Consider the following 20,607-nt stretch of genomic DNA (forward strand, 5'->3'; position numbering starts at 1 on the left):
ATGACGGTTGCTATTGAAAACATTCATTATATCTCTTAAATGGTATGTGACTCCCCATTTTCTTGCAGGTAGATTAGATGTGAGGTGCCACACTTTTTATTGCTGTACTTCCTGGGTGTGTTCATACGCTGCTTATGTCAGTTTTATTAGTAAACGTTAACATTATCGGCAATAGGAATTGATTTGGTCTGTTAGAACCTACAACACCTTCCTTAAAGTATTCACTGAAGAAAGTTGACCTTCCACGGTTCATGATGTTTTCAAAACCGCACATAGTTTACCACAAAATTATAGTACCTAGGTTTACAAATGGCCCCATCATAAGGATACTCGACACAGTGGTACTTTTATTACATAAAATTTCCTGCATTCATTGTAACAAACAACAAACACATATAACACCAATGGAAGTAATGTCAGTATTTACTGCTCTATAAATATGCCCGAGTCACTTGGAACTTTGCCCCAGACAGATGCTCTTTAGTATTGTGCTACCAGCAACACTAACGAAGTATTATATTATATATACTCTTCAAAAGAAGAAACGCCAAACCACATTGTCGTAACATTTGGAGAATTGATTTAATTATTGAATGGTGAGTCCGATAATTACCAAATGTTGCAGAATTGTTCACAATTCACTCTAGTCCATTGTGAGTAAGTGATAGGGCACACCACCAAGGTCAAGGTCATCTGGAGTCAATACCGGGTGTGGCCTCCGCGTGTGTTGACAACTGCCTGGCACCGCCTTCCCATTGAAGCAACCAGAGTACGGATGACGTCCCGGGGGATGGTGGCCCACTCGGCCTGCAAGGCTGCTGCCAGCTCGGGCAGGGTCTGGGGCTGTGGTTGTCGCTGTCGGAGGCGTCGGTCCAACTCGTCCCATAGATGCTCAATTGGGTTCAAATCCGGTGATATCGATGGCCAAGGAAGGACATTAATGTTGTTGTTCTGTAGGAAAGCCGTTGTGAGACGTGCTGTGTGAGGCCTGGCGTTGTCATGTTGGAACACTGCGTTGGCGTTGGCCATAACTGGAACGATGTGTGGCCGGAGGATCTGGTCAATGTAGCCCTGTGCATTCAGGTTGCCCTGCACGTGGACCAGGTCAGTTCTGCCAGTGTGTGAGATGGCTGCCCACACCATGACACTACCCCCGCCGAATCTGTCCACTTCCTGCACGCAGTTTGCCGCATAACGTTCACCACGACGCCTATACACGCGACATCTTCCATCATGACGTCGGAGCAGAAATCGGGACTCGTCACTGAACCACACCTGTCTCCATCGCAGTTGAGGCCATTGTCGATGAATCTGGCACCACTGCAGTCGGAGTCGACGGTGTTGTGGTGTTAAGATGACACCTCGAACTGGACGTCTGGCACGAATTCCTACCTCACGTAGGCGGTTCCGTACGGTCTGGTCGGATATCCTGCGCAAACCTGGTATTGCTGCGGCTGTGGAGGTGGCAGTAGTCAATCGTTCCCGAAGGTGGCGTATCCGGATGTAGCGGTCCTGCCCGGGGGTAGTGACACGTGGTCGACCGGATCTAGGGAGGTCACGTGTTGATCCATGTTGCTGGTAACGGTCCCACAGTCTGGAGATGGTGCTTGGGGACACATGGAATGCCCTGGCAACGGCCGTTCTGGATTCGCCTGCGTCTAGTCGGCCGATGGCATTGTTTCTCTGCGGTTCACTGAGACGTGGCATGTCCTGGATTGTCAACTGTCGGCCAGATACAGAGGCCAGGCAAGCGAACACCCTGCACTTTTATACTGTCGTGTTCATGTTGCACGTGCAGACAACGCACGTGCAGTGGTGACATGGTTTGCACGTGGCTGCGTTTTTGCGAATATTCACATTTTGGAACTTTATTGTACAGTAGCTGCGTTTTATCGAATGTAACCGTGGGAATGTGTTTGGGACATGCAATGACCTTATATTCACAAAGCATGAACCGGTAGGAAACATAAAATCGGAGTTATAACCCATTTGTACCCTTTTGCGTTTCTTTTTTTGAAGAGTATATATGGAATACTAAACACTCCCTTTCACCAACTCGTAATAAGCGAGATGCCATAAAATGCCAAGCATGCCATACAAGTGATGGAACATGTAACGACGACAAGTCTGCGATGACGATGAATACTAAATATTAGCCGAGGATTAATGAAACCATGTGTCGACATTATCGCGCCGCGAAACACGTGTTGCACAAATTCGCGGCAGTTTGTTTTTGAGCTGTCGTTCATGGTTGTGGTCGATATTATATCCAGCGTCTGACAATGGAACCAGGGAACATGGGAAGTGAGCTATGTGTGCGAATCAACGAAGAAGTGTCGTAAAAATATCTCGGGCCGTGTGAAGTAAAAATCTCGCGGCGGTGGAGGGTACTTCTTGAGAAGGTGTACGTAAAGAAGGAGTGAGTGACGAAAGGAGAGTGGAGGTACAACGGTATAGGTTTCACCGACATCGCCGAGTTGTAAGGTAAGAGAGTACGTGTTATGTTTAGTCTACGTGTGTTGTTAAGTCTTGTGTATAAGGGAAATTAGGATCAAGTTTGAGGAACGCAGTCTCGGGAACGCCGGAGCATTATTTGGTAAAACGAGTCACACACACATACACACACACACACACACACACACACACACACACACACACACACACACACACACTACCAGAGAGAGAGAGAGAGAGAGAGAGAGAGAGAGAGAGAGAGAGAGAGAGAGAGAGAGAGAGAGAGAGAGAGAGAGAGAGAGAGAGAGAGAGAGAGAGAGAGAGAGAGAGAGAGATAGAGAGAGAGAGCGAATCAGAAAGAGCGTGTGTAAGATAGACGGAGAAAAAAAGGAGTTTTAGAATGAGAGTATATGTGTGCGAGATAGAGAGATAGTAGAGAGAGAGAGAGAGAGAGATAGTAGAGAGAGAGAGTAGAGAGAGAGAGAGAGAGAGAGAGAGAGAGAGAGAGAGAGAGAGAGAGAGAGAGAGAGAGAGAGAGAGAGAGAGAGAGAGATGTAACGAGACACATACGGATAGAGGGGTAAAACAATAACTTACTATATTTATATTGTTTTCCTGGCAGTAATTGTGTCTGTGTGTGTAAATGTGTGTTTACGTTGACATAGTTACGAGTGTGTGTATATCGTCTAGTGTGTTTACGTATCGCATATATTATTAGTACGTGGGTTGCAATCTGTCTTTTCTTCTTTTATTTGCTTACAGTTCAGTAGGCTAACATGTTTTAAAAAACAAACATTATAGTAGTTTTGAACGTACCGATTTTCTCTTGTAATAATAACTCATTTCCTTTGATGAATCTTTTTTATTATATGAGAGACTTTGTGTAGCCTTATTAGAACTCCAAGCAAGAAACAAATAATTGTTACATGTATTAGTTTTTGAGTTCTATAAAACAAGGTATAGATGTACTCAATTAGTCAACATCGAGGCCATCTCGAGAAAGTATATATACGAGACACCACTCCAGAGCAGTGTATTTAACACCTACTAGCCTGTGATTTACCATGTTCTAAGTGATTCCTTTTCTTTTTATTTCGTATTCATTGCAAAGCAGAGGAAACGGTACTAAAACTTAAAAACTAAGACTTTTAGTAACATGCCAATATCCATTTATTGCCCAAATACCTTTGATTTTGCCTGTGAATGTATCAGGGACAGAATCAGATGCTAAACGTCAGTAGTCATGTCATAGGGTTTTACATGTACATTCAGAACAAGCTGTTGTAGCGCTTCGGCCGGCTCCTCCGTCCAGGACAGGAAAAGGGTAGAGGTGGGTGGGAGAGGGGACCGCCCGAGCTGTCAAGTGCACAAATTATCGTCGGCATGGTCGTGAAACACTATTAATTACAACCCATGAATTCCAAGACACTCTCCCAAACCACCTCTCAAGAATGTTCTCCAATAAACCAATGGCAAGCAAACAAGACAACGAACCAGCCAGGAATCAAATGAACTGGCAAGCATGCCGCCAGATATATTTCTAGAAGTACATATTATTAATAACTACAAGTTCATCTTATGTTTATGCTATGTTCTACTGCAATGTTTATGCTTTATATGCACCAAAGTGACTCTAAAATTACAGAACTATTCAAAGTATTCAGTGTCTATGCACATCTCATTTATCGGCATTTGTTCAACTAATATATTATCACACGTTCTTGTTATACATTTGGTAGCATACCTGACGTAATTCTACTAAATATTTTTCTATTTTACTCTGGTTTATTGCTACTTTGTTACAACTAATGAAAGTTGTACCAAAGAAATGCTTATAAAAATATATTTAAAATTCACAATAACTCCCAACAAAACAAACACAAACACATACCCCCCCCCCCCCCCCCCACCCCCAAAAAAAAAAGAAAAAAGAAAAAAAGAGAATAAAATAAAAACATTTGACAAACAAAACAAAACACCCACAACAACAATAACAAAAAAAACCCATAAAAAACCCACACAACACCATCAGCAAACAAAAACAAAATAAAAAACCACAAAACAAACACAAAATCAATCAAAACAAAACTGGTTAGAATAGGTTTAATTTCGGATGTTCAAGACAAACATCAGTTATTGCAACCATAATAATCTCTACAATCTGTACGACACAGAATTAAAAATATATGTCGAATATGACAATATTAACTTAAGAACCACAGTCAAAACAGTAATAATACCATGTATTCTATGAGGTGGGAACTATATACTGGTATTCATCTAGCTAGTGCTGGGAGAACAACACAAGTGTCAACTATGTTTAATAACTGCTATACAGTCTCAACAATGAATCTAAGAATTAACACCACGTCCGGGAAGGGAAAAGAGAAAACTGCTATCAGCAATATGTCGTTGTAAAGAGGTGTTTTCGGATGCACGTTTGTTCCTGGTTTGCTCTGTCGGAGTCGGAAGGTGTGAATTCTAGTATAATGAACAGAATAACATTGATCTACGTTTGTTCCCGACATTTTGTGGTCGGATGGTGTAAATGTCGTAGTAACGACGGTCGTTGTAACGAGGTCTGACTATATATATATATATAAACCCTTAAAATTAAATCATGAATATCAATGAATTACATCAAATATGATATGTTCAGTGACTATTTTTGTACAAAAACAAGACGCCTGCAAAAAATTACCACAAAATTATCCGAAAACCTCTCCTCAAATCTAAACAGAACACCCACTAGCCTTCCTCGAAATAGACAAGTACAGATATGTCATTTTAAAACAGTTATCAGCAACATACACCATTGCACATCATAAGATGCCTTCCCAGGTACAGTTCGTAGTAATGAAATACTAGTACCAAATGGAATTTGCTTACAATTCGTCGAAGGGAATTGAAATAGCATAAATAGCAGTGTAATCAACGTCGTTCTACAGTGGCGGTTACAAATGGGAACATAACACATTCGCTACTCTGATCAATTGATTACAGTAATTGGACGTTAGAATATTTGAGGCTGTTACTTAGGAGCTCGGTCCTGGGAACCAGTTGATTCTGCGCTCGGTGCCAACCCAAGCGTAATACTTTAAATAAATCGGTAATTATCATGGCAGACATCAATCTTTAGCGTTAGCGCCATTCCTAATAGACGGTTTCTATACAACGTTATTCGTACAGCCCGACTTTTTATTACTGCGATATTTTGCAATACTCTTATAACATGTCTGAAGGCTCATATAGAATGGATGCGGCGCATGCGTGCGGTCCGGCCAAAAAATCGAAATACATTAGTTTCAACGAGAGCGTCTAAACTAGATATGCGTGTGATGCGTGCGTCTGCAAAATGAATACGGCCAGCCACAATGAAATAATGTTGTATAATCATGTCCAAACTGCAAGCCGCAGACCAATCAGACGCATATTTACACGCACCGCATCCAGCCTTAAGACAGTTCGTCAAAATTAAACGTTGATAACTTTATAGAACTGATATGATCATACCACTATTTCGGCCAATGTGGGAATAGAGTTCCATTGGAAAGAGTACCCCCTATTTCTTTTTTTATTGGAATCAGGAACTGATTTGACCGAGAGATAATGTTAAAATGGGTTCCAATTCCCACAATTATGGTGTAAAACCAGTTGATTCATACATCTAGAGCTGACTGCCATGCCATGTAGTGTCCTCCTGCCCCAGATCGTTTCCCCGGGTTACCAGAGGGCAGATCTTGGAAGCATGTCTAGTGTGTTGATTATTTTCTGAAGTTTAATGAGAGTTGTTTCCCTGTTGGAACACTTCGAATATTTCAAAGTCCTATGGACAAACCTTTGTAGAATGACAGTGGATACTGTATACTTCTAAGGAAGAAACGTAAATATTACTTTTCCGATTTAATTACTATATAGGCTAATGTCTATGTGCTCATCTACGTAAAAACAATAGTTTTATTAGGTGAGATACGTAATAAAACCAATAGTCTAGACTCAGTCATTAATGACACCCAAGGCATGCAATTTGTATGGCGTCGCCATGACGTTAAAGTCTCAAGACTTGATTACAGACTAGAGTCTAAACGGAACCTGAACTTTAAAGCGTGATGTAATATATGTGAATATATAATTTCAAGTTAAAGCTTCAACAAAATGAGTTTTGAGAAAGTAGTACTTTAAAGGCATACTGTCACCGATTTAAAAACCTTATTTCTCGAAAAAATGGATAATAAATGAAAATTACATGAATATTTGGAAACGAAATCTAGCTATCGCATCACCTTATCTGAATCACGATGGACCGAAATCCATGACAACCCTGTTGACAATATTAGTTTTTGAATTATAGACCATTGCCATAATTCAGTTAATTTTTACGAAATGTCACCAATAAGTGGAGTATGGTGGCTACGTAGATGGCTGAATAAAGTATATTTAGGGACAAATCAAATTTATATGTTTTTAGGTAATACTTTGTTAGGCTATTTAATAGGTCAGTGGTCTGTGACAATATGCCTTTAAGGATTGGGTGATTATATTTGGAGTTGAGTGAGATGAATGAAGCAAAGTAATTATTAAAGGTAGTTTTGTTTTACATGTCACAGTGATAATCAACAAATCACAACGAATTTTCTTCCTTTTAGTAGCATAAGAGAGCAATATAATATAGAGCATATGGCCGGTTTTCACGACCACTATGGAATATAATATATCTTTTCCCAAGGGATGTTTTATTCATCACCACAGTACATGTACAATTACGGATATTAGGTGTCTAACATGTGGTGATCGTTTCTTACTGTACTAATTACTATATAATATATTGAGATAGCAGATTAATACAATAAGCAGTTACAAAGTAGTCAAACAGACCAAACTAATCCTACAACATCATGAACACGGCTGCTTTGAATTGGCACTTATAGTACAAGAATGCCTACAGGAAAATAACCTAATGCTTGTACTGAGAGATATGTCATACGACCTATGGCCCCTTGACCCTGTTCCAGAAGACTTCCTACAAAAAAGATAGCAAACTAGAAGAGCCTTATAATACCACATGTTTACTTAGACGATGGCCACAAGACACACGCATTTCATGGTTGGAGAGACAAGGACTTGGACGTGGAGGGACCGGCATCGGTGGCGTCGTGGTTAGGCCATCGGTCTACAGGCTGGTAGGTACTGGGTTCGGATCCCAATCGAGGCATGGAATTTTTAATCCAGATACCGACTCCAAACCCTGAGTGAGAGCTCCGCAAGGCTCAATGGGTAGGTGTAAACCACTTGCACCGACCAGTGATCCATAACTGGTTTAACAAAGGCCATGGTTTGTGCTATCCTGCCTGTGGGAAGCCCAAATAAAAGTTCCCTTGCTGCTAATCGGAAAGAGTAGCCCATGTAGTGGCGACAGCGGGTTTCCTCTCAAAATCTGTGTGGTCCGTAACCATATGTCTGACGCCATATAACCGTAAACAAAATGTGTTGTGTGCGTCGTTAAATAAAACATTTCATTCTTTTTGGAAGTGGAGGTGGAAAACAAAAGATGTTCAAAGATGAAATGCGCTTAATTTAATTTTATGTAGGCCCTACACTTGCGGTATAATACCATGCTATATAAAACGTGTTTCCCAAAATACCAAACAAAGAGTAACCAAACAAATCAAAGAGATAAGCATTGGCGGACTGCCGAATTACAAGGATATTTACACCTGTGTATTTATCCCAAGTGTCAGTTATCTTTGGAATGTAAAACAAATAACAGAATACAAGAGATCTCTCCAGGGCTTCAATTCTTTCCATAGCAAATAACTTGTGATCGTTTCATTTAAGAAACTAGGGTTTCCATAGAATCGCAGATGTAGCCTGCCAACCATCTTAACAGGTGATATTCCCCCTCTAATATTTGGTGATCTGAAAATTGTAGGTATACCACTTATTTTCAAGAAAACTAAGGAGCACTGACGCTTTAAAGTTATAATCTCACCTCAACATATTATAACATCATTTACTAATGCAAAATACAAACACAACTACAGTTTTAATAAACTTTTGTTTTGTCACTATAAACAATTACCGTCACCTGCCTTCATACAAATCTGTCCGAGTATTTCCATTCACGTGCCTATGGTCGTTTTTATATAGCCTATACTTAATTAGATTGTGATGCCTTGTGTTTGTTTGAGATTTTATTATTATTATTATTATTATCATTATTTATTATTATTATTATTATTATTATTTACTTCTTCTTTTTTTTCTTTTTTTAGCAAACCTGCTGTTAGATTATTGAACACAGAAAAAAATGGATTTCATTTTCTTTCTTGTTTGTTTGTTTGTTTGTTTGTTTGTTTCTTCCTTTTTTTTGTCAATAATATTAATTTGTTTGTTTTGATATTTTAAATTGCATAAATATATCAGTGTCGTGATTTTATATGTATGTATGCATGTATGCATGTATGTATGCATGTATGTATGCATGTATGTATGCATATATGTATGGATGTATGTATGTATGTATGTATGTGTATATACACACAATGTATATACACACACACACACACACACACACACACACATATATATATATACACACACACACACACACACACACACACACACACACATATATATATATATATATATATATATATATATATATATGTATGTATGTATGTATATATATATATATATATAGATACATGTATAGGCCTTCCTGATATATATATATATATATATAATATATAATATATATATATATATATATATATATATATATATATATATATATATATATATACGAGGTATGGCAAAAACGAAACGAGACTATGTCAATAAATCATTTATTATTTAAAAACTGAAGAAATCAAAGACTATCTCCTTTAAAATAATCCCCATTGGCTGTTATGCACTTTTCCATTCTTTTCTTCCATGCAGCAAAACATTTTTGAAAATCCTCTTCAGGGATGCCCTTTAACTGTTCTGTCATACGTCTCTTTATGGCTTCCACATTGTCAAAATGGGTTCCTTTCATGAAACATTTCAGTTTTGGGAACAGAAAAAAGTCACATGGGGCAAGATCTGGCGAATAGGGTGGGTGTTCCATTGTTGTGATTTGCTTCTGTGCCAAAACTGTTTCACCGATAGCGCCGAATGAGAAGGAGCATTGTCGTGATGAAGAATCCACTTGTTGGACCACAGATTTGATCTTTTTCGACGAACCTTTTCCCTTAAACGCTCTAGAACATCTTTGTAAAAGTGCTGGTTGACCGTTTGCCCTGGTGGAAGATATTCATGGTGCACAGTACCTTTACTTTGGAACGGGACATTCTTGCCTTTTTCGGTCGAGGAGATGTTATCGTTGTCCACTGAAGGCTTTGTCTTTTAGTTTCCGGGTCATACTGGAACACCCATGACTCATCCCCTGTGATAACACTGTCTAGAAGGTTTGCCTCTTGTTCAATTCGATCAAGAAGATCAGTGCAAATGTCCACTCTTTTCTGTTTTTGTTCATTCGTCAGAAGTTTTGGCACCATCTTTGCACACACCTTTCTCATGGACAAATCTTCAATTAAAATCTTCCGAATCGATTCCTTGTTCATGCTAAGCATTTCAGCCATCATTCTAATTGTTAAACGGCGATCACTACGAACTAGCTTTTGAACTTTTTTTTAATGTTTTCATCAGTTTTGGTGGTTTCTGGTCGACCTGATTTTTGGTCATCGTGCACATCTTCTCGACCATCCAAAAATCTTTTATGCCACTGAAATACCTGAGCACTAGACATTGTCTGATCACCATAAACATGTTTTAACATACTGTATGTTTCAGTCGCAGTTTTGTTGGATTTAATGTTAATGCGCTATTCCAAATTTCTTTCACTCATTTTCTGACAAGGGCGATGACACACGTCTTATCAAAATGAACGTAACACAATTAATATTTACCCGAAACAAGCACTTGAGCACTTTTTGGAACCAGGAAAGACCGTAATAAAACAACATAAAAGCAGTTTGATCATATAGTGGGTAGTGCCTAAGCTAAACGATTAGTCTCATTTCTTTTTTGCCACACCTCGTATATATATATATATATATATATATATATATATATATATATATATATATATATATATATATATATATATATATATTATCGAGAAGGCCTAGTAAATTGGAAACCTAGTACCTAATCCATTTGCTTTTCAAAAGCAGTAAAATATGTTTCAAGTAATAAAATAATTATCAGTCCGTCAATCAGTCAGACCCTATTATATGTTTAAATATTAAAAAATAAATTTGAAATTGCAACTTTAAACAGACTTACCCTTAAAGAAATATGAACAACATTCAACATTATTTTTAGCTAGACTTCTATATCTGATAAACATCTGGTGAACCAGTTTGACCGCTAAATCTATCAGCGACGGTTAGGTATAATGAATATTTACAGATTTTAAAATTTCCCAGGGGAACAAGTATTTGATTGCGCCTTTACAAATGCACAACCCATGAGCACGCGCTGGTCGGACAAATAGCTTTCTGATGGTTACAGACTAATCTAAGTAGACGATAGAAATCCCCGCGAGGAATCCCGTAGCCATACCTTACAATGCGTGCTTATTTTATTGATAATACGGTAGGTAGGAAGACAAACAGACGTGTCTGACACCAGGAAAAGTTTTAAGTGCAGTGATGGAAGGAAGCGAAACGAGTGTTTGTTTAACAAGACCCTTGCATAGTGTTAATCAGCAGCTATCTAATGTATAATACGTCTGGCATAAAACAAAACATATCTGTCTTTACCTTAAAGGTGCCATGTCAAACTTGCAATAATGGCGGTTCCCGCCAAAAAATATTGATTAATGTTTGTTTGGAAACATAAAGTTTATACCTTCAGTTATATATATATATATATATATATATATATATATATATATATATATATATATATATATATATATATATATTATTATTATTATTTTTTTAACAATCTTGTCCCCAGATCACTGGCAATGTCAAGGTTGGGGTGCCTTGAATCATTGTCTTACATTTCATAATATTTACATATAATTATACATACGTAGTGCATACATACATACATACATACATACATACATACATACATACATACATAAAGACAGAGGGGAGAAAGAAACAATTTGTTTATGGTGTTCAGGCTAATTAAAAAACCCAATAACATTTAATAACCAAAGCAAAATAGTGTCTACCAGTTAATATCCACACTTAATGTCATATAGAGAAGAAGCAGTTACGAGTAGATATGGTGGATGTAAGATTCATAAAAAAAGATAAATCTAGAATTGTATTTCCAAACAAGTTATGGTATTTTTGTAAATAAAAAGCAATAAGCAAAGAAACCAAAGGAAAGCGTCCTAATCTATAGTGAAAGAAGATGATGTTTTTGATGTTATTCGTCAATACTGAAAAGGTTAAACCACTTTCCCCAGCATTCATTAAATTTGTTATGTTCACAGTTTTTAAAATAAATGTATCTTTCTATTTGAAATTTATTTTGCAATATGTTTTTTATAACATTAATATGAAGACTCTTGTTAAGTATTTTCATACTATAAATATAATATTTTATATTGATTAAAATCCAGTTAACTACATTGCTAAACTCACCATTTATCATACCAAACATAACTATATGTTTATTAAGTGGAAGTCTGACTTCAGTTTTGTTAAATATCCACTTCTCCAACTCTTTCCACATATGTTTTACTTTATTACAATCATAAAACAAATGTAAGGTTTCAGGAACATTTTTACAAAATCTACATTTATTTGAATCTACATAATGAATCATATGCAGAAGGTATTAGTAGCTAGGATTCTATGGAGCAATCGGTATTGAAACCATTGCAAGGTAGTATCTTTTGTACATCTAAAGGGTATAACATAGAATTGTTTCCACATATAACAATCAAATGCTAAACCCTTAGATGCATATTTTCTTTGTGCCTTTGGTATTACATGATTATTATTCAAAATATTGTACATATCTTTACTTCTAATATTCTCATTTAGCATTACTTTCATTTTAAATGGCAATATAGGTATTTTACTAAGAATAAATGTTGTACTGTTAATATTGTTTAATGAGGATAAGAATGATTTTACCGCATAAACTAGTGATGCGTAATTTAAAAAGTCTGTCTTTAGATCATATGTGTTTTTAAAAGTTGCAAAATCTAAAATATTTCCTTTATTATCAAGTAAATCATTTATGAAAACAATACCTTTCTTTATGTAGTTGTTATACAGAAATGGTTTATTATGTTTCAATATTTTAGTATTGTACCAAATATTCAATCCTTGAATATCTTCAGTATTTTCAAGGTTTTGGTTTTGCTGTATTAACACCCAACTAGATAGTACGTCTTTCCAAAAGCGATTTTGTATATTTTTGTTTTTTAATGTAATAAAATAGTCTCCATGAATTATAATATCTCTAGTAGTAAGATTTGTGATAGGTTTAAATAAATTTACCCATTTTTGATTGTTTAGAAAAAGTCTTTTTATCCACGATGATTTTAAAGAGGTCATAACATGCTGTATATTTGGCATTTTTATACCACCATGTTTGTAGTCTTGTATTAATACAGCTCGCTTAATTTTGTCTGGTTTATTTTGCCAAATAAATTTGAAAAACATTTTATTTATTTGTTCTATAATACGTTTCGGTGGGTTTGGTAATGATATTAGTAAATAAGTAATTTTGGGCATTATTAAAGTTTTGAGAATGGTAACTCTTCCTAAGGTAGTAAGTTTTCTAAAGGACCAAATCTTTATCAGAGTCTGCATTTGTTTAATTTTAGAGTCAAAATTTGATTCTATAATTTTATTTAAATTTGTTGTAAAGTTAATGCCAAGCAGATTAAATTCGTTCACACCCCATTCTAACTTCCAACGCGCATGGTGGTAGACATCTTTTGAATGCTTCTTGCTTCCTATCCAAATGGCTTTATTTTCATGCCAGAAATTTCAGTATAATAATCAAGTACTGTCATTGTACTGTTCAGGGACTCAGAAGATCCATCAAGAATAAAAGTAGTATCGTCGGCATATTGTGATATTAAATATTCTGTACCATCAATGTTAATACCTTTAATATCTTTGTTATTTCTTACCAAAATACTTAAAATTTCGGCACATATTATAAAAATGTAGGGTGAGAGAGGGTCTCCTTGTCTGCATCCCCTTTGCAGCTCAAAAGTATCTGATAGATAGCCGTTTTGCAATACTCTAGACATTGAATTTTTATATAATGTTTCAATCCAACTTTTTATCGATGTTTTAAAATTAAATATATCTAAAGCTTTATTAATAAAAGACCAAGATACAGAATCAAATGCTTTTTCAAAATCAACAAGTACAAATAAACCAGGTATGTTATTGAATTCGGTATATTGCATTATATCGTATATCATACGGATATTTTCACCAATGTATCTGCCTTTAATAAAACCCGTTTGGTCTTTATCTATTATTTTATCCAGCACTGTTTTTATTCTATTACCAATACAACCGGCAGCCATTTTGTATGTACAGTTTAACAGCGATATGGGTCTCCAATGTTTAAGAAATTGTTTTAATTTGTTTGTTTTAGGAATACAAGTAATTATGCCAAGTTTTTGCACAGTGGACATTTCTTTAATAGTATAACTGTAATTTATTGATCGGACTATGTAATGTCCTAAATCCATCCAAAAGAATTTAAAGAATTCTACAGTGAATCCATCCGAGCCAGGACTTTTATCATTTTTCATACTTTTTAAAAAGTTTAAAACTTCTGAATGAGTTACTTTGCCTTCTAGAGATTGTGCTTCTTTGTTTGTAAGTTTTCTAAAATTATAATCAGATAATTTTTCTGCAATATTATTATCATTTTGTTTGGCTAGCGCAGAGTACAGATTTTGAAAAAATGTTTAGTCTCTGTTAAAATCTGTTTTTGGTCTGTAATTATTGTTCCAGTACTTAATTCTATTCTTGTTATTAATTTATTATAGTAGTTTCTAGATTCCATATTACAAATTTTTTTTGGTGGCTTTTCGCCATCTTCTACCCATTTGCTCTTGCTCGAATGAAATGACCTTTGAGTTTTTGTTTTCTTAATTCTTCTAGTTCTTGCTTTTTGTCCTCTAATATGTTATGGTTAGTGTTATCATTTTCTTCTAATTCTTTTATATCCCGACACAGTTTATTTTCTATTTCATTAGCTTTATGTTTCTTATATGTTGAGTATGAAATAGTTTTCCCTCTTATTTCCATTAACAATGTTTCAAGCAAAAGTTGATCATTTATTACAAACTGTATTTCATATTTAGGAAGGGTCATAACATTATCTGGATTTTTTTAAGGGGGAATCTTGAGAGTGTGTCACACGCACTAACTAGTGACGTCAATGTTTTATGCGTAAACATTCAACAGACTAAGTTTTTTTTCCATAATTCTTTGCAGACAACTGACAAAGAAACAAAGATGGTAACCAAGTTATATTTAGCCACACATTTTTCAGGAAACCACTGTTGACGTCCAGTACAAGACTTTGAATACGTATTATTATTGAGTTAATTATGGAAAGATTATGCGTGAGATCGATTAATTTGTAGTTATTGATTACTTATATTACTTTGACATAGGTCTTTTAAGGCCAATAGCTGATAAAAATATGTGTTCGCGTGCGTGTCCACATAGGCGTACGGGGTCCAATTTTTGTAGAGGGTCAGACTGCTTTTTGCCCGAATTAAACGAAAATGCCCGAATCTGGAAAATATTTTTTTCTTCTTATTAGGATTACTGCCAAACAGCAATATAGGGTTGCAAACGAATCGCTACGCATTTTGACATGTATTACAATTAATATTGCAGGTAGTACAAAGAATGATAGAAATATGTGGTAAAAAGGTATCAGGTTAGCACATTTTGCCCGAATATTTCTATCGTTTTTGCCTGAATTTGTGGATTTTCTCCAGCACTGGGGTGGGGGTGGGTGGGTGGGGAGGGGGGTGTCGATATATATATATATATATATATATATATATATATATATATATATATATATATAGGAGATGGAGATGGGGTAGGCATAGAGGAGTAACACCTCCCCACCGGGTTTGTGTACACGCAATGTATGCATGGACTCCAAAATACGAGTGTGTGGTGCAGAGGGATAGACTCAAATCGATATGTGGCTATGTGGAATCTGTATTTGCCGTTAAGTCTAAAAGTAATAATGTGTGGATTCAAAGATACATTTACGTTTTAAAATAAGTAACAAAATAGCAGATGCAGGACTTGCTATTTATAGGTCTAATATTGATAAATTCATGTCACGTTAGTAACTGAAAGACATTTTTGTCTTTTGTTAAAATTTAATCACTTTAGTGATTTTAAATTATTAAAATGTTGTATATTTTGTGTGTGAGTATTCGATCAATATATTTTGATCACAATTGGAAAGATGTGTTGACAGAAGATTTGCTCTACTTTGCAACTTCGGTTGTGTATTCTGTATAAATTCTGTTGCACCAGATCGATTCCCATTACTGGTTTCAACTTCTTGTGTACATTGCATTTTAACTGTATCTTAAATAAAAGTAAATTAACTGGGAATAAATAATGTCACATATTACTAATCAACTATTGGTTGATACAGGGCAACATGTAGCAATCAGGCAAGTAGCGTTGTTGAATGACACGAAGGCTGAACTTTCATTTCATTTCAACACTATTTTTGTGCTTATATCCAATTAAGGTTCAATCACGCTGTCCTGGGCACACACCTCAGCTATCAGGGCTGTCTGTCCAGGACAGTTGGCTAGTTAATGATTTAGAAGAGGGTGTAGTGGCCTTACCGATTCAGTCGTTAAAACTCGCTCTGGTTGAGAGCCGGTACTGGACTGCGAACCCTGTACCTACCAGCCTTATGTCCGATGGCTTAACCACGACGCCACCGAGGCCGGTAATGCTGAACTATGTCTGATCGTATTTGTGACGATAACCCATCATGATTAAGAAGAATATTTTTCGTGTCTTGTTGCTGAACCTTCAAGTCATATTTGTTCAATGAACCGACTTTATCCCCCACCCATAAACAGATGACGGACATTTAATCACCTGACCCCGGACGGTTGACCCCCGGACATTTGATCATAAGGACATTTGATCCTAGGACATTTAATCTTCAGAACATTTGACCCTAGGACATTTGATCTTAAGGACATTTGATCCTATGACATTTGATCTTAAGAAAATTTGATCCTAGGACATTTGATCTTAAGGACATTTGATCCTAGGACATTTGACCATAAGGACATTTGATCCTAGGACATTTGATCTTAAGAACATTTGATCCTAGGACATTTGGTCTTAAGGATATTTGATCTTAAGAACATTTGATCCTAGGACATTTGATCTTAAGGACATTTGATCCTAGGACATTTGATCATAAGGACATTTGATCCTAGGACATTTGGTCTTTGATCTTAAGAGCATTTGATCCCAGATCATTTGATTTTAAGAACATTTGATCCCAGGGCATTTTTGTTTTACATAAATATAACAGTAACCCAAACACCCCGAAACAGTAAAGCATTAGCTACAGCTCTGCCGGGTATACATTTCCGTATAGACAGTGATTAATGAGCTAAACCATTCACAAACGTTTTCAATTCTCCATAGGAAAGAGAATCTTGAACACGAGAACTGCTCTGTTGTACTTAATCCAATTTTGCTGTGCGTCTTCCAGGCCGCGTGAAAAGAGATTTAAACATTCATAAATCCATCATAGCCGTAAGATATTCCAGTGTCGATCGTGACATGCATGCTGTATTCCACAGGGATGTCGGCAATTTTGTGAAGTAATATTTCACGATGCTCCGAGATGAAATGGTTTCCCGGTGAGTGATATCACTGCTCATCCAAAAATAATTTCTGGAATTAACACAACCCGCACTTAAAATTATTAGTCACAGTTCGTAACCTTAGAATCTTGCACATGACGTGTCAAACTGACCTGGTCATTTCATTGATGTTTATTGTGTTGTAAAGTTAAATATACAGTCTTGTGTACACACCTCAGCTATCTTGGCGGTCTGTTCAGGGAAGTGAGTGAGTGATTCGTAATTCGGTTCGCGTTCGCCTGGTGGAAAAACACTCACCTAGGGTGACATATGTCGATATAGTGGCCTTACACCTGTTGTTGAATCTCGCTCTGGGTGGGAGCAGGTACCGAGATGCGAACCCTGTGCCTACCAATCCGATGGCTTAACCACTACAACATCAAGATGAATGTCAATCATTGTTTGTTTGTTTGTTTGCACTTACTTTCATGCTTATATTCGTTTTAAGGTTCAAACACGCTGTCATGGGCACACTCACCTCAGCTTTCTCGACTGTCTGTCCAGGACAGTGGATAGTGGTTAGTGAGAGAGAAGTCGGTGTAGTGGCCTTACATCTACCTATTAAGTCGTTAAACTCGCCCTGGGTGAGAAGCCGGTACCGGGATGCGAATTCAGTACCTACCAGCCTTAAGTCGGATGGCTTAACCACTACACTACCGAGGCGAATGTCAGTCATTCTTAATCTTGAAACTTGTTTTACATGCCTATATCCATTAAGGTTCAGACATGTCTCCCTCGGGTCCTACCCCTGACAATGTCATGGCCAGCGGTTTGATTTGAGGGAGAATGCGGAAGGCGGAACTATTTGACGTGCCCCTATCCAACATAGGTTCGGGCACGCCCGCCCTGGACTTGGCTTCTGACATAGCCAGTGGGCAATTCCGGGGCGGGAGTCTGATGGAGATGGGAATGGGAACTCTACTTACGTGCCCATATCCACAGAGGTTCAGGCACGACCACCCCGGACTTAGCCTCTGACTTCGCCAGTGACCAATTCCGGGACAGGAGGGGAAGAGGGAAATGCCAATCATTGACTTGACGGTTCCTTTTATCGCACTAGAAGCCAATTTCTGATCACGCGATGCTATTACCAGAAGTACGTGACCATTGACTAATACCGGCATTGTTTGCTCAGTGTTTAGACCAATACTCAAGCAGACCGTTTTACAAATTAGACCGGCTTTTATAAAATTACTTTTGAGTAGCTGTTGTAAAATGAATCGTTTATTACCCAAAAGCTCCCTCTCTTTAAAGATGACAATACACGTTCGTATTCCAGTACCGACGGTCCTTTCGCTATCTACGTTGTACGTGTTTCCATAGGCGTACCGGCTTCTATTTGTGTTCGGAGGACAGGCGGGGATTTCGCCCGAATTAAACGAAAATGCCCAAACCTAAATAACAACATTTATTCATATTAGCATTACTACCAATCAGCTATATAAGATTGCAAACGAATCAATGGATTACAACTAAGTCTGAGGATGGAATGATGGAAATACATGGTAACATTGTATTAGGTTAGCTCATTTTGCCCGAATATTTCTATAATATTTGCCAGAATTTAAGGTTTTGCTCCCCCCAATTTGTTTTTAATTTTTTTTTTTTTTTTTTTTTTTGGGGAGGGGGGGGGGGGGTAGTGGTAAAAATTAATCTAGTACTCAGAAGGTTAATACCTATGCTTCAAATTAATTATAAGGATTGTATGTTATTTTGTTATTATGTTCATAGGAATATGAAATACTACTACTACTACTACTACTACTACTACTACTACTACTACTACTATAAACATGGATAAACACTCCTCGTGTGCACGGCTTCGCTACAGAAAATTATATAAATGTCTTAAATGCCATGTCACCCATCAGTTTTGTTTTACTAAGACGAATACATATATGGTTCAAGTCCTCTTATTTTAAGGATGACAAAAAAAGTAACAAATACGAATATTGTTTATTTATATTTTACATAGAGAATACCATTTATCTTAAACACAGTTGCTTTAAAAGTTAAAACGTATCTAACGAGTCGTAAGAAAAATGTATTAAATGTGAACTTGTGGTATCAGGTGTTAATTCTCTAAAGATTAGGAGTGATTACACCTCGAGATATTTACAGCCATCGTGTTCTGACTAAAAGGCGATGCGCTGTGAATCCACAAGCGCAGAGAAGACAACAATGAATGAATGAATGAATGAATGTTTAACGACACACCCGGAACGAAAAAATACATCGGCTATTGGATGTCAAACTATGGTAATGCAAATAAATAAAGTGATGATCAACATCAATATAAAAATTCAAGACTTAAACAAAAACAGTGTAAAGAACTGTGCAAAAACACAAATATCACAGAATTTTACGGATACTGAATTTTACTCAAAACTTCAATTTTGTGCTGTATTGGCCATTCTGAAAGAGAATGTTACACCCCTGCACCACGGTGAGGTTACAGCACACGCAGGGGAGAAGACAACAATTAGTATTAATATAATTAGTTTGTTCAGTAATCTAGTTACGCTTGTAACTGATGCATAAATGGTGTCCGGGGAGTTCAACAAAGCACCAGTAAATTGAATTTGCAGGTCATTCGTCTCAGGTCAACGTTGAAATATATACCGTTAATTGCGCTTTGTCGTTGAGTTATGCGAGTACTAAATGCTAGTAATGCATTAATGCTGATGAACATGCAACTTGTTTTAGTGCTTATTTCCAGCTTTGGTTCAAATCCTTCATTTCATTTCAACTTATTTTCGTGCTGATATACAATTAAGGTTCAAGCACGATGTCCTGGGCACACACCTCAGCTATCTGGTCTGACGTGGTCCAGGACAGTGGGTTAGTTGTTAATTGGTTAGTGGTTAGTGAGAAAGAACAGGGTGTACACCTACCTATTGAGCCCTTAAGTACTCGCTCTGGGTTGGAGCCGGTACCGGGCTGCATACCTTGTATCTACCAGCCTGTAGTCCGATGGCTTAACCACTGCGCCACCGAGGCTGGTTCAAATCCACTTAGTATTGTGAGGGTCAAAGAAAACAATAACTACTACAATTCAGACTTCGATTAGGAGTCAATGATCGGCTGTTGGATGTCAAACATATGATAATTTGATTATAATCTTAAAGCGTTAACCCGCTACTTTCCCCCATTAATAGCAATTGATCTTTTATATGCACCATCTCACAGACAGGGTAGCACATACCACTGCCGTTGATATA

The 20,607-nt window shown here is 36.9% G+C and overlaps 1 protein-coding gene across 1 annotated transcript in view; it reads left to right on the forward strand.

Annotated features, from left to right (window-relative positions):
- The first annotated feature begins 2,162 nt into the window (after positions 1–2,162).
- Positions 2,163–20,607, forward strand: part of LOC121376387 (glycine receptor subunit alpha-2-like) — a 61,075-nt gene continuing 42,630 nt past the window's right edge. Inside the window, exon 1 of the mRNA XM_041504238.1 lies at positions 2,163–2,484. The gene's annotated coding sequence lies outside the window, so the exon portion shown is untranslated. The remainder of the gene's footprint in view (positions 2,485–20,607) is intronic.

The sequence above is a fragment of the Gigantopelta aegis genome, chromosome 6, assembly GCF_016097555.1.
Source record: "Gigantopelta aegis isolate Gae_Host chromosome 6, Gae_host_genome, whole genome shotgun sequence".
Lineage (NCBI taxonomy): Eukaryota > Metazoa > Mollusca > Gastropoda > Neomphalida > Peltospiridae > Gigantopelta > Gigantopelta aegis.